The sequence below is a fragment of the Apodemus sylvaticus genome, chromosome 7 (assembly GCF_947179515.1).
Source record: "Apodemus sylvaticus chromosome 7, mApoSyl1.1, whole genome shotgun sequence".
NCBI lineage: Eukaryota > Metazoa > Chordata > Mammalia > Rodentia > Muridae > Apodemus > Apodemus sylvaticus.
The window spans coordinates 60529196-60544716 of record NC_067478.1 but is presented as its reverse complement, the minus strand read 5'-3'; positions in this window follow the sequence as shown (position 1 = coordinate 60544716).

The following is a 15521-nucleotide window of genomic DNA, read 5'->3' as shown; positions in this document are numbered from 1 at the left end:
TCACTGCACACACTCTGGTCCCCCAACTCTTACCGTCTTTCTACCCTCTTTCTATGATGTTCTCTAAGTCTTAGGTGTCGGGGTTGTGTTTTATACATATTAATTCTTGCCTGCATGGAGCCTCATATGTGTGCCTGGTCCCCACAGAAGCCAGAAGAAGGTGTCAGATCTTCTGGAACTAGTAGAGCTACCATGTGGGTGCTGGGAACTGCCCTGGTTCCTCTGCAAGACTAGCAAGTGTCTCCTATAGTAGAGATTTTGATAAATTTCTGATTATAAGGTACATGAGCTCCAGTTAACTGATCGATAGCTAGGGGGAAAGGAGTAGCCATATCTGGGAGACTGTAGGGAAGACGGATGCTGGCAGAACCCTTGGGTAGATCTTGGACAGGAGACAGTCTATCATTCTTCCTACTGACAACAGAAATCCATAGGGAGAAGATGGCTCTCTAGTCATCGTTAGAGTGAGAAGATTGGCATAGCTATTTGTTTATATACATGGGAGTGTCACTAAGGACCACTGGACAGATGACGTAACCCAGCAGTAAGAAGGTCAGCACTCACAAATCAGCAAAAGATAAAGATAAAATCTTGGGAATTAAAGCAGACTTTTAGAAACTCTTCATGGCAACAAATATTGGTGAGGATGCAGACTAAAAGGAGTCATTATGCACGGCTATGGGACTGTAAACTATGCCAGAGGCTATGAAAGTCAGCATGGAGGCTCTTTAAAACACTAAAAATAGATTTACCCTGGGACTGACTGTACCATTCCTAGGTATGATACTGTTCATCAACAGGACCTCACTGAAGCTCCTCCCTTGTTTCAGAATGGATCTGCAAGGATCATATATCAACTTGGTAAGAATGCCTCACTAGATGCCTTAGTGAGACCCAAGAATCTGAGAGAAGGCCACTGGCAATCTCTAAGGGGAAGGGGATATGCATATGAATGAGAGAAGGAAAGAAGCTTTATGAACCAGATTTCTCCAATTTATACTAAACCTGCATGCTTATATTCCACACCATCAAGTGAATATAAGAAATAGTCAGAAAATCAGTATTCAACCATTGAAGTATAATACCACCTTGGTCAAAAGAATCATATAATTCCCAAATAGGAATGTTTGAGCCTGGTGAGATGGCGCAGTGAATAAATGCTTAGTATGTAGCGTGAGTCTCAAGTTCAGATCCCCAGCACCCGTGTAATGTACTAGGCCTGGTAGCTCATGCCTACAATCCTAATGTTAGAGGGACAGAGACAGGTGAATACCTAGGGATGGCTGAATTGGTGAGTTCTAGGTTCAGAAAGAGATCCTGTTTTAAAAGGAATAAAATTTAGAGAATCTGAGAAAGATACAAAGATTCACTTCTGGCCACCACATGTATACAGATCTGCACACAGACAAACAAGCCCCCCCAAATATATACATACATACATACATATATGTATATATATATATACATATATATATATATATACATGCACACACCACACACACATATGCAGGCAAGAATGAATAATAAAATGGGAATATTTATAATGTCCAAAGATAAAGCAGAGACAAGAATACATATCTTGGAAGTAAAATGCATCAAGACTTAAAATGCTGCAGGTGATGTATGCTATAGATGAGACACAATTTATGAAATCATGAATACAAATAAAAAATGAAAGATGCAAAGGGTTTCATCCCCCCATCCCATTTACCAAGGATTTGCAAATGAAAACACCAGGATACCACTTCACAATCATTTCCTTAACTAAAATTTTAGTCTTAAAATATTAGTGTGTATAGGTATGGATATAAATATAAAATCCCACATACCACAGAAGCATAAAAGTTTTCACCAGTTTGTTATTAAATATTTAGCAAGACCCATACACAGGAAGTTGCTTATAACTTACAGATCAGCTTGACAACTGCTCAGTATCCCAGAGGAAATTTCACACTTGCTATATGGGGATTTATAAAAGGACCATCATAATAGTAAGTAAAACTTAAAGCCAACCTTGCTTTTTCCAATGTGTGTGTGTGTGTGTGTTGTTTGCATTTTTTTATTCTTTGAAAAATTTATCCATGCATGCAATGTATCTTGATCATACACTTCCTATATCAAACTTTTTTTGAGATACCCAAACTCATCTCTTCTCCAACTTTATGTCTTCTTTATTTTTATTCATTTGTTGGTCTATTTAACCTACTGAATCACACTTTTGCATGTGTGGGCACATATGTGTCTGAGCATGTATGATTGATGTTGGAATCATCCTCAGTCACATTTTTATTTTATTTACTGGGGCAACATTTCTCAGCCAAATCTAGAGCTCACCGATACAGCTAGTCTTGAACACTTAATATCACTTAAAAATAATGAACTATAATTATCCATGTGTCAACATGAATAAGTCTCAAAAATTCTGTGTAAAATGTGTGATATGTTATTTATATACATTTAGGAAAGTGTGAAGGGTAATTATATGTTGTTTAAGACGTGTGTGTGTGTGTGTGTGTGTAGTAACAGTATAATTAGATGTCTAATAATATGAAAATTATGGGCGGGGTAGAAAGAACAAATTCAAAATACCAGTTACTTCCGGGAGGGGGAGGATGGGTGAGATTAGAAGGGTCAGAAAAAAAGAACATAGTAATATATCCAGCTTAAAGAAAACATCTCAGGAAGTTGTAAGTAAGTGTGAAAGGAGAAAATAGGTAAAATGAGTTATGTGTGTGATACCTAGTATCAGCAGTTAATATTTTGCTGATTGAATTTTATAGGTCTTTCTTCTTCTTCTTCTTCTTCTTCTTCTTCTTCTTCTTCTTCTTCTTCTTCTTCTTCTTCTTCTTCTTCTTCTTCTTCTCCTCCTCCTCCTCCTCCTCCTCCTCCTCCTCCTCCTCCTCCTCTCCTTCTCCTCCTCCTTCTTCTTCACACATTCACATATTTCTCCAGAAATTTTAAAGCAAATACCAGAATCTACCTTATGCTACTTTACCATAAATACTTTAGAAGTTATCTGTGAGAACTGAGATAATTCTATTTTACTTTTATCATGATTTTAGATTTTTATTATTTTTATGATTACACTATTTTTATTTATTCTTTGAGAATTTCATGCATGCATGCAATGTATTTCAACCATATTCACCCCATTCCTCCTCCAACTTCTATGAGACTCACTTCCATCCCCTTCCAACCTCTTGTCCCTTTTAAAAATACATAATCTACCAAGTCCAGTTTGCAATGTCTGTGTCCTTGCAAGTGTGGGACCACCCATAGGAGCATGGTGGACCTATCAGGGGCCACAGCCTCAAATAAAATAGATTCTCCCTTCCCTCGAAGCTGTCTTCTGTCCATAGCTCCTCACTGAGGGCATGGCTCATGGCTGTTGCTAGAATACTGCCTTGCTTAAACATGTGCAAACAACTACAACTGCTATTCTTTTTTTGGTATAATTTTTTTATTATCATTTTAAACTCCAGATTTCATTCCCCTCCTGGTCCACCCCCTGACTGTTCCACATCCCATACTTCCTCCCTGCCCCGTTTCCATGAGTATGTCTCCACCCCAACCCCACCAGACCTCTAAACTCTCTGGGGCCTCTCGTCTCTTGAGGGTTAGGTTCATCTTCTCTGACTTAACCTAGATCTGGCATTCCTCTGCTGTATATGTGTTGGGGGCTTCATATCAGCTGGTGTTTGCTGCCTGGTTGGTGGTCCAGTATCTGAGAGATCACGGGAGTCCGGGTTAATTAAGACTGCTGGTCTTCCTGAGGGTTGCCCTCTTCCTTGGCTTCTTCCAGCTTTCCCCTAATTCGACCACAGGAGTCAGCAGCTTCTGTCCATTGGTTGGGTGCGAATATCTGCATCTGACTCTTTCAGCTGCTTTTTGTGTCTTTCAGAGGGAAGTCATAATAGGTTCCTTTTTTGTGAGCACTCCATAGCCTCCGTAATAGTGTCAGGAATTGGGGCCTCCCCTTGAGCTGGATCCCACTTTGGGCCTGTCACTGGACCTTCTTTTCCTCATACTCCCCTCCATTTTCATCCCAGCAGTTCTTTCAGACAGGAACAATTATGGAAAGCAGAGGTCCTGACATGTCTAGAAGATACTCTTTCCTCCTAGTTCTTTGTCACTACTGGCTCTTCCACTATTTCTACTCCTTCCCCTATGCTGCTCCCTGAGTCTTTGTGAGGAGGAGATATAGAGACCGTTTATTCCAAAAGGGAAAATACTCCAGAAAATGGGAATAGTTTAGTGAGTTGGGAAAAAGCATTAGTATTAAAAATGTAATTATTATGGCACTATCCTATTAACCAATGTTGTTAATAATTCCTGTGGGATATAGAGTAAGAGCTTTTTGCAGAGACTCCTAACTCCTAACCCCTGAGCACCTTACCTTAGATTGGAGGTTGTCAACCTGTGAGTCTCAACCCCCAAAAGACAATTGGGAAACACAGATATTTATATTATACTTCATAACAGTAGAAAAATTGCAATTATGAAGTATCAACGAAACTAATTTTAAGTTTGGGGGTCTCCACAACATGAGGAACTGTATTAAAGAGTTGTTGCAGCATCAGGAAGGGTGAGAACCACTGCCTTAACTGGTGAAAGGGTGTGTGTCTGTGTGGTTTGGGCAATGGTCTTGCTGTAGGAGGGTAACTTCACTTATCCAGGTGTTCTTCATGTAAACATGTGGGCATTAAAAGAGGAAGAAGATAAGACAATATAACCAGGAAGTTAGACTGAGTTTGAAACATCTGACTGAATTGGCATTGAAGAGTGTCCAAGAGCCTTGATCCACATGCTCATGACCTCTAGAGGGTGGAAAAATTAACAAAACAATTTCTTTCCTATAACTTCTAGGAGTACAGCCCTGCTGACATTTTGAAAGCCATCTGGGATTTCTGACCCCAATGTTTTGACTGTAAGATAATGAGTTTGTCGTGTTTTAAAGCTAAGTTCCTGATACACTCTTATATCAAAAACATTGGAAACCAATGTGATCCCTTAATATTAGGTAATGAGTTTTCAATCATTCTTCTCAGCCATCTGAGAAATATTTCCCTATAGAATTTATGCCCCATGTCTCAATAGAAAATTAACTTAGATGCCAGAGACCATGAATTTGCATTATATGAATTTGGGAGTGTTTTTCCTCTTGATTTTCTGCTTTTGTTGTATAAGCTGTGTAGTGTTGGGGTAGGTGGGGGATGGAGGGCTGTAAGCAGCATGCTATTATAGAAATAAATTAGTGAATACAAATATAGTTTCAAATTCAAAGTATGATACAGTGGTAACCGTAATGCCTTGGTTTTCAATTACACTAATAATCTTTAAGTATTTAAATATACTTCATTTACAGTTTGAGAATTTTAAAAATATATACAATATGTTTTGATAAAGTCCACCCTCCAACTTCTACTAGAACTAGCCCACCATGTCCTCTCCCAATTTCATGTCCTCTTTTATAAAACCACTGAGGTTAATTAATACCACAGGATAGCCAGCCTACCAGGGACCACACCCCAGAAGAGAGCTGAGTCTCCTTCCCTCAGCAGCCAACTACTGCTAATAGCTCCTCAGCTGGGGTTGAAGCTTTCTTTATGCAGCTCTCCGGATGATCCACTCTGGGGTTGGGATGGTGTTGGTCTTGTGCAATTCTTGTGCTGGGAACCAGAGCTGCTGTAAGTTCCTGTGTGCAATGACCCTGTTGTGCTTGGAGAACACTCTCTCTCTTCTTCCCCCTCGCTCCGTTCCCCTCCTTCCCTTATCCTCCTCCACTCCTGCCCTGCCCTCGTGTGTGTGTGTGTGTGTGTGTGTGTGTGTGTGTGTGTGTATGTGTGTGTCTGTGTCTGTATGTTTCATTAATCCAAACCTTTCCTCCTTGTTTTGGAGTCCTGCACGGAGTGCCACACTTAGCCTCATCCTGTTCACCTTCAATCCTGTGAGCAGTCACTATTCTTTTCCTATTGTTTTTGTCTGAGATGTTAAAGAACTCAAGAAGTTAGACTCCAGAAAACCGAACAACCCTATTAAAAAATGGGGTACAGAGTTAAACAAAGAATTCTCACCTGAAGAACTTCGGATGGCGGAGAAGCATCTTAAAAAATGCTCAACTTCATTAGTCATTAGGGAAATGCAAATCAAAACAACCCTGAGATTTCATCTTACACCAGTCAGAATGGCTAAGATTAAAAATTCAGGAGACAGCAGATGTTGGAGAGGGTGTGGAGAAAGAGGAACACTCCTCCACTGCTGGTGGGGTTGCAAATTGGTACAACCACTCTGGAAATCAGTCTGGCGGTTCCTCTGAAAACTGGGCACCTCACTTCCAGAAGATCCTGCTATACCACTCCTGGGCATATACCCAGAGGATTCCCCACCATGTAATAAGGATACATGCTCTACTATGTTCATAGCAGCCCTATTTATAATTGCCAGATGCTGGAAAGAACCCAGGTATCCCTCAACAGAAGAGTGGATGCAAAAAATGTGGTATATCTGCACAATGGAGTACTATTCAGCCATTAGAAACAATGAATTCATGAAATTCTTAGGCAAATGGATGGAGCTAGAGAACATCATACTAAGTGAGGTAACCCAGACTCAAAAGGTGAATCATGGTATGCACTCACTAATAAGTGGTTATTAACCTAGAAAACTGGAATACCCAAAACATAATCCACACATCAAATGAGGTACAAGAAGAAAGGAGGAGTGGTCCCTGGTTCTGGAAAGACTCAGTGAAACAGTATTTGGCAAAACCAGAACGGGGAACTGGGAAGGGGTGGGAGGGAGGACAGGGGAAGAGAAGGGGGTTTACAGGACTTTCGGGGAGTGGGAGAGGGGGCTAGAAAAGGGGAAATCATTTGAAATGTAAATAAATTATATCGAATAAAAAAAATTAAAAAAAAAAAAAGGATGCCTCATCTACCTGTGGAAAGTCTTGGGAGATTGCCCTTCCAGTGATTGAAGGTCACAAATCTCTCTATGGGGGTGCTAGCTGGTGATGAGGTTGTTTCTTGAAACCAAAGTTAAAGAATCTGCTGAAGAGATTTCTGGACAGGAGGGAGAGCAGGGATTGGCCACAGGAGAAGGGTTGAAGCACAGGGCAGAGTCCATCTGCCCGCCCAGACCAGACTGACTCAGACACAGCTTAGTGGACACAGAGGGGATGGTCCTGGTGACCATGGAAGACATGTGACTTCTCATGGGAGGCCTGGGTAACTCCTGCACAAGGCTCAGCTAACCCCACCCAGTTGTCGGAGCCACCTTGAAAGGAGAGAAACTGAGGAGTCTGAACCCTAAATTGATTGACTTTTTCTTATAAAAAGGAGACTATTTTAAGACATAATATTATTTTAGTAAAAATGCTAATTTTTCTTTTCTTTGTCTTTTCTTCTCTTTCCCTCAGTCTCCTGGAACTAGAGCTCCAGATCACAGGGCACACCGTGGTAGGAAACTTCATATTAGGTGGGAGTGTCCCGAGTAGACTCAGCACAGATGCAGACATGAACAAGAGTTAGAAAGAAGTCAGCCTGGCCTGTAGGGATAGACATTTCCTGCTTCCACTACATTGATCCTTTAGGAAGACAACTCAGAAGAAAGCTGAGACTGCTTTGTTTCTTGATAACACTCTCAGCTCTCTCTCTCTCACACACACACACACACACACACACACACACACACACACACTAGGAAGGACGAAGGGCTCCCTTCTGCCCTTACACACACTTCTGTGAAGCACCCTTCTTTGTATACCATCATTACCCAGAATCCTCAGCGGACTGTGAGCTCTTCAGAACAGGATCAATGGCTTTTTATCTGCTGGTTCTCGGTACCTACCTGACACACAACCATTGCACATTTAATAGGTATTTACCAAATGAAAAAATTAGCATTCTACCACAAGAGAGAGTCAATCTTTTGGCTTATGATTTTTCTCAGTCACTTTTTTCTTTTCAATTTCAATTCCATAAGGGAGAAACAATCCTTGTTGATAATTAATATTCAGTACAGAGAAACCGACCAGACCCCAGAGAACCGAGGCAGTAAACAGCACACCTTCATTGTGAATGAGGAGACAGTCACAGGATTTGGGGCCAGGAGGGTTCCATGAGATGAAGCCATGTGGGAGGTGGTTGTCTCAGGTACACTTCAGATGACTCCAAATAGAGGATCAACATACACAGCATTTTAATGTCATATTAAAAAAAGGCAAAATTCATGTGAAACAAAAATAACATTTTTTTGATATTAGGATTGTTATTATTAACTTTACTCCCTTAGTCACTACTGTAGCCTGGTACAACTTTGACAGATCCCATCTTTACTTAAAAATTCTGATATTTTGTTGGATTTCTGGGGTGGGAGAACAGAGGGAGGGAAGGGGGCTTATGTGACTTTCAGGGAGTGGGGAACCAGAAAAGGGGAAATCATTTGAAATGTAAATAAAAAATATATCGAATAAAATTTAAAAAAATATTTTATTATTTATTTTTGTGCATATATGTGTGGTTTGTATGAATGTTTATAGCTGTGAATGCAGGGACCCTTGTGGAGCAGAAGCAGGTACCAGACACCCTGGAGCTGGAGTAACAGGCCATTGTGAGCTGCTTTATGTGGATGCTGGGAATTGAACTCAGGTTTTCTGCAAGTGCAAGTCCATGATCTAATCTGCTGAGCTGTTTCTCCAGCTCCTAGGTTATTGGTTGTAATGTAAATGTGATCGCTGAGTTTGGAGCATCACTTTAACTTTTGCTTAGAAATAAGCATATCCCCTCCCTGGCAAGACCTGAACCTTGGCTGATTGCTACTCATGGGGAGTACAGGATCAAGCCGCCCTCCAGGACAAGGTGAGAATTTTACCTGGGCTTAGCACTGAGTTTCTTAGATCACTTAGGCTGCTATGAGTAAAATACTCCAGTGAAGGCTACAAGCCCAAGATCAAGGTGCTGTGACATTCTTGGGCTCTGATGACCCCCACCGCCACCAGGTGGGGCTTATAGATGGCTACAGTCACCCCATATTCTCACAGAAGAAGGAGAAGAAAGCAAGCAAGGTCCTTGGTATCTCTTCCTACAGGGTAGGTATCATTGGCTTCCCGAGAACTCAACTCATGTTCTCATCCTACCCTAATGATTCTTAGAGGCCCCGCCCCATTCACAGTATTTCACAAATAATACAGTGCTCAGGATCCAAATACCTATTCTAGAGTATCACTATGAGCCTCTCCCTGATACCGGTGACCCTGCGTATGAGAATATCTTTCTTAAAGCCTTTCCATGATCTAGTTCTTGAAAAGCATCTGTGTAAGCAGGCTTTGTTAGCTCTCGTTACAGAAAGCAGAAGCAGGCATTGGAAGCAGTAGGTAGCACAGGTGTTACATGAGTGAACCTGCAGCCCCTGATTCCTAAGCAATGTCCTTCCCGCCAGTGCTGCATGCCCCACAGCAACCAGGAAGGATACTCTGCTTTAACCCCTACTCATTCCAAGCAAATCTGCAAGGCAAGCTGGACAGGAGTTCTCATCCCGATTTTATGGGTGAGGCTGCCCAGTCGAAAGATCCTCTTGCTAACTCTAGTCACAGGGAGTCTCACTGAGAAGAGTGATCTCACTTTCTGATTCTCTAAACCTCCTGCATATAGGAGACAAAAAACACCCTGTCCCATCCACGTGAAGTGAGAAGTGGGAGCCTGCCTATAGGGAGAGGGCTTTGTAACCCCATTGATTGGGAGGGCCTTCCTGCCAAGGCTCTCTGGTACAGCTTTTGGCTTCATGCAATCATGGAATGAGCCGGCTTTCAGGCAAGCTGTTCACATCCAGCTCCAGCCTTTACTAGCTGCCAGGGCCTCTGATGTTCACAGCCGTCCTGTGGGCAATGGCAGGTCCCAGGCTCACAAAATACAGATGGTCCCCAGGGCAGACTGGGGGAGAGCCAAGCTCAAGGCCCTCGTCTCGGCAGTGCCGATCAACTGGCAGCTGGAGAAGAGGCTTTCAAACCTTCCAAATACATGCTTTTCCCCCAAACAGGAGGAAACGGGGGCTCAGCTCCCCATCAAGAGCTGTAAAAATGCCAGCCTGTGTCTAATGGACCACATAACTCGAAATTTGATTATGGCCACCGAAGCACAATACTGGAAAGAGACAGTTGATCCCAGCCAAGGACAGCAAATGAAATAGGAAGGAAATGAAATCCCTGGAGGAAGGACCCAAGAGGAACCTTGTATTGGACACTGTCTTAAGAAATGCAAGGAATTGGTCAAAGGCTTTGTCTGTGTGGTGGAGCAATGAGGCATTAGAAGGGCCGAGGATGGAGAGATGGCACAGTGGTTAGGACTCTTTCCTGCTCTTGTGGTTCCTAGCACGCACATCCAGCTCCAGGGGCTCTGATGGCCCCTTCTCCTCTTCTGGTACCTGAACTAGTGACACACACACACACACACACACACAAACACATGCCTGTATGCACATGCACATAACCATGCAAAGAAAGAAAGACTCCACAGAGAGAGTCAGAGAGTCAGAGAGAATTTAAAAGAAAAGATAGCATAAATGTGATCACAATAATAAATATTGAAATGTCCAATGTTCATAACATTAAATGTGAATAATAAAGAAAACCAATGCATAGATTATGAAGATTTGCAAGCAGCCCATGAGACAAGAACTCCAGGGAACCATCTTCCTTGGAAAGCTCTTTGTGCTGCTAGGGACCATGTTTATCTGAGGTCTGCGCCTGTTGTCTCTTCATCACTAGCTTCTTGACTTTCTCTTTCTCTCCTTCCCTTCCAATTCTCTTACCTCTTCTTGCTACTTCATCTTTTTCTCTTCCTCTTTCACCCTTGCCCTTGCATCAATTCAGGATGCAAAATTTTATGTGCAGTGTAATTACAGTGTAATTACCCTACCCCTGTGGATCTCCCAGCTTTGTGTCAGTCTTTCCTTTCCTTCCTATTTATTTCTTTTATCCATTTCCTTCTTTCTCCCACTTTCCAGGAAATTTTGGACTCTAGATTACTCTTAGCTACCCAGAAAGCTCAGAGGTCTTTTTAGGACAGGAAGACTATACAAGGGGCTCCTCGGCAATGTGTGCAATAATAGTGAAAAATGAAGTCATGAATTTGAAGAAAGGGGGGAGATGTGTATAGGAGGATTGAAGGGAGGGGTGGAGAAATGGCATAATTATATTATAACCTCAAATATGCTTTAAATTAAAAATAAAATGAACAAGGGAAGTGTGCACACATGCACGCTGCCTGTATGGTTTCCAAACAAGTACATTGTTCAGCCATTAAAAATAATGGCCCTGAACACTACAAAATGGCATGAAAACAGCTTATTTGCTACATTTAAATGAAAAATTCAGGATGCAAAATTTTATGCACAGTGTAATTACAGTTGGGCTTTAAAACCTGCCAATGCCTCTGTGCTGGGAAAACTGGAGGAGAAACGCCAACTGTTAGCAGCCCCTTCTTCATGAGGAGGTATTTGGGGGTAGCTGGTTTCAATTTTTCACTCCATTCTGAGTTTTATTTCATAAGCACATATTGCCTTCATGATGATAAATTAAGCTACCAGTGGCCATAACAAGACCTGCTATAAGGACTGCAGCTACTGCCATCCAAGGCTACACTCTACAGAGGGCTGAGTTTGGTACCTGCTAAGCTAGATAAAGCAACTGACAAAACCTCATCTCCTGTCTGCCTCCTCCCATGGCATAGTGGTTCACATGGCCCCCCAGATGGCTTCTGAGGCTTGAGACCTGAAGTTCACATTCCCTGGGCCTCCCTCCAGGGAGCAGGTAGGCTGCTGGAACTTTTGAAAGTGTTGTTGTCATTGTGGACCTATGAGAGGGGCTTTGAGATCAACCCTGTTTTACAGGGGAGGAGGGCGAGTCTCAGAAACACTGAGTGGCCTGTTCAGCTGAATACTCAGGAGGTTTTTAACCTAGTCTAATCAGAACTATCCAGGACCTCTTATGACCTCCATGGACTTTAAGATCTTGAAAGCACCAGATGAGGAGGAAAGTGCCACAGAACAGTAACAATTACAGAAGCCAGTGAGATTTGACTCTAGAAAGAAACTATCAATGCAGGGAGCGAGACTGTGGCCTTGAGTATTGAATGAAACAGGCTACCACTACTTTTAAACTTATGTACATGGGTGTTGCCTATGTGTGCTCTCAGATGCTAGCAGAAACCAGAAGAGGGTACTGGATCCCCTGAAGCTAGTTACAGACAATTGTGAGCCACCCGACTTTGGTGCTAGAAACCAAACACTGGTCTGCTGCAAGGGCTGTAAGAGCTTCTAATGGCTGAGTCATCATCTCTCCAGACCCTGAGATTTATCACTAATTTTTGAGACCATCTATTCCTTTTAAATCTTAAGCCCAAATATTTTCATATTTAACAAAATTGATGTTATGAAAGGTGCCACGAATCCCACTTTCAGTTATGTCGACTGCAGTATTTTTCATCACTGCGATTGTTCACTTTGTCAGGTTGACAAAATGTAGCATCACTTGAGAAGAGAGTCTCAATAAGGAACTATCAAGATGAGATCAGCCTGTGGGAGATTGTCCTAATTGTGTTCATTGATGTAGGAAGATCTAGCCTAAATGTGGCTGTCACCTTTCCATGGGCTTTGGTGCTAGACTGTACAGGAGTGGAGAAAGCTTGTTGACCATTAGCACGAATGGATTCATTCCTCTCTGCTCTTAACCATGGGTTTCATGTGAGCAGGTTATGGACTATAACTTGGGACTGAGAGCTAAAATAAGCCCTATTTCCCCTACATTGCTCTTTATCAGGTATTTCTTTTCACTGCAGTGGAGTTGAAACCAGGGCAGTAGGTATTAAGGGAACTATTATATCCTGAGAAAGAAAATAGGGGCATAATCTCTCTGCCCAGCCCAACACTGCTCACATCATTCACCTGCTTCTGATACCTCTATTACATACGTGTTTTCACACAGGGCTGTCATAGTTTCGTAGAACTTACCCTCAGTCTCGCCCCTAACATTGCATACATTCTTTTCCATTTCCTGTGCTTTGTCTCATCTGCATTTCATGTAATGAGTACAGCATGGCTATCTTAATTCCTCTACCACAGGGCAGTTAGCTCTTCCAGTTATTAGAAACTAAACTGCTATAAATATATTTTGCATATTACTTTTTCTGTATGAATTATTACCTTAGGAAAAATTCCCAAGGGTCATATTACTGGTACAAAATATATGGAAATAGTACTGATTCCAAATATGTTTTGCTGAATTATAATCTGAAAGGATAGGCCCATATATAGTACCTGGGCCGTAATAGATACTTAATAAATGTTTAATGGCTATGTGAATAAATGCCACAGGCAACATATGTAAATCTTCCTTGAATATGTAAACTGGTTAAGAGAAGAAGACTTGGCTTTGCTTTATTAAAGGTATGTACTCTGTCCACAATGGCTGAAACAGGACTTCTGAGAGTCTGTGATATTTTATCCTTTATTTTTGTTTTACAAACAGCAGATTTCTAAGAAGGGAGTTGTCTTAGTCTTGGCTTCATTGCTGTAAAGAGACACCATGATCATGGCAACTCTTATAAAGGTAAACATTTTATTGGAGATGGTGCACATATTCAGAAGTTCAGTCCATTATCATCATGGCAGGAAGCATGGCAGCATGCAGACAGACATGGCGCTGGAGGAGCTGAGAGTTCTATATCTCTATCTGTGGGCAGTAGGAGACTGTGCTCCACACTGGGTGTAGCTTGTCCATAGGAGACCTGAAAGCCTGCCCTCACCTTGACACACTTCCTCCTACAAAGCTACACCTATTATAGCAAGTCCACACCCCTGATAATACCATTCCCTATGGGCCAAGAATCCAAACACATGAGTCTCTGGGAGTAATACATATTCAAACCACCACAGGAGTATTCTCCAAAATGGTTTGGAGGATTCTGCCTGGTTGGAATGAACAGCATCATTATGGCTTTGGGCAGCCTGGGTCTTGGCTGGATGTAAGTAGGATCTCCAGTGTCCCTCAGCTCTTCCTGGTCTCTCTTAGCTTCCAAGGGTGATGCTGCTCTCTGCATATTTGGCTTCTCTGGGGTTCTATATTTGACTCAGAATTCTAAACTGAGGGTAAGTGTTAGAGACACTTGCAATGTAGAAGTATGCCCATCAAAAGACAGGTCCCCAAACTAATGTGTTAATTGGAAGAAAGGTGAAATGAGTCTTCAGCAGGAACTCATATTACAGAGAGGAACAAGAAGCCAATGGGGAAGACGAAGGAAGACATCAACAATTGCATGGTCTCTCTCTAAAGATAGAAGAGATCATCTTGTTCTTTGATGAAACTTAGGAGCAAAGCTAACTTCAATGAAGGCTCGCAGTTTGCAGAAGATAATACTGAGCTTGTACCTGTAATAATTGAGAGAGAAAGACCTCAATGGAAGAATTGCAGGGCCAGCAAGAAGGCTCAGTAGGTAAAAGTGCTTGCTGCCAGACCTGATGATGTGGGTTAAATCCTTGGAACCCACATAGTGGAAGGTGAGAATTGACTCCTACATGCTGTCTTTTGACATTCACAACCTCACTATATGATAGCCCTAATTCTCTCAAGATAAATAAATGTAAAAAGCAAAATTGTTGACATTCATGAACATGCAAACAAAATCCAGTAAAATTATGCTAACAAGTGATGCAATACACAAGAGGACCAGATAGATAATTAATGAGAAGATTTATAACAAGTTAGCCAAAGACAACCCCTATTAGCAGGACCAGTGGTAATGAAGGTAGGAACGGATACAGCAAAGGCAGACGTAGTAGAAGGTATTTCTGCAAAGAGACTCTCTCAGTCACAACCCCTTACAGATTGACCGGCAGAAAATGGCCTGTCGGAATGCAAACTGCTAAATGACCAGATATAAAAATAAGAATTATGTCACACTTCACCCATTCAATGTCATATCAGAGTGGGGGGAGCCCTTGAAGGGACTTCAACCCAGTGTGAAGAGAAAGAAAATATAACAAGGCAAGCTTCTTGCCAAGATGATTTCTTTCCTTGGAAGCAGGAAGAAAAATGTTCCAAGATCTGCCCAGAGGACATGAAATGATTTGTCAACCAAGTCCCAGAGACTCCAAGATCAAAAGCCATGATCACTTGATGCTTAGGAGAAAGAAATGAATATTTAATGTTTTTATTTGTCTTCTGGTTATCTAGTAGTTTTAGCCAGGCTGACTCTGCTTCATCAGTTTACAAGCCAGGTTAACACTCAGTAATGGATTGACCCTTGTCAATGTGTCTCTTGAGCTCCGAGTTTTGAACATCCAGATATGAATTTGGATAGATGACACATCACGAAACTTTGGAACTGCACCATAGTGCACTTCTCTGCTAATTATGTATATTCTAGAAGTATGTGGGGAAATGTGAAGGTCTCTCAACACAGGGGTAGGGTATTTGTTTTCAAAGGAACTGTACCATCTTGTATGCTGCACTTGGAACTTGGTGGTGA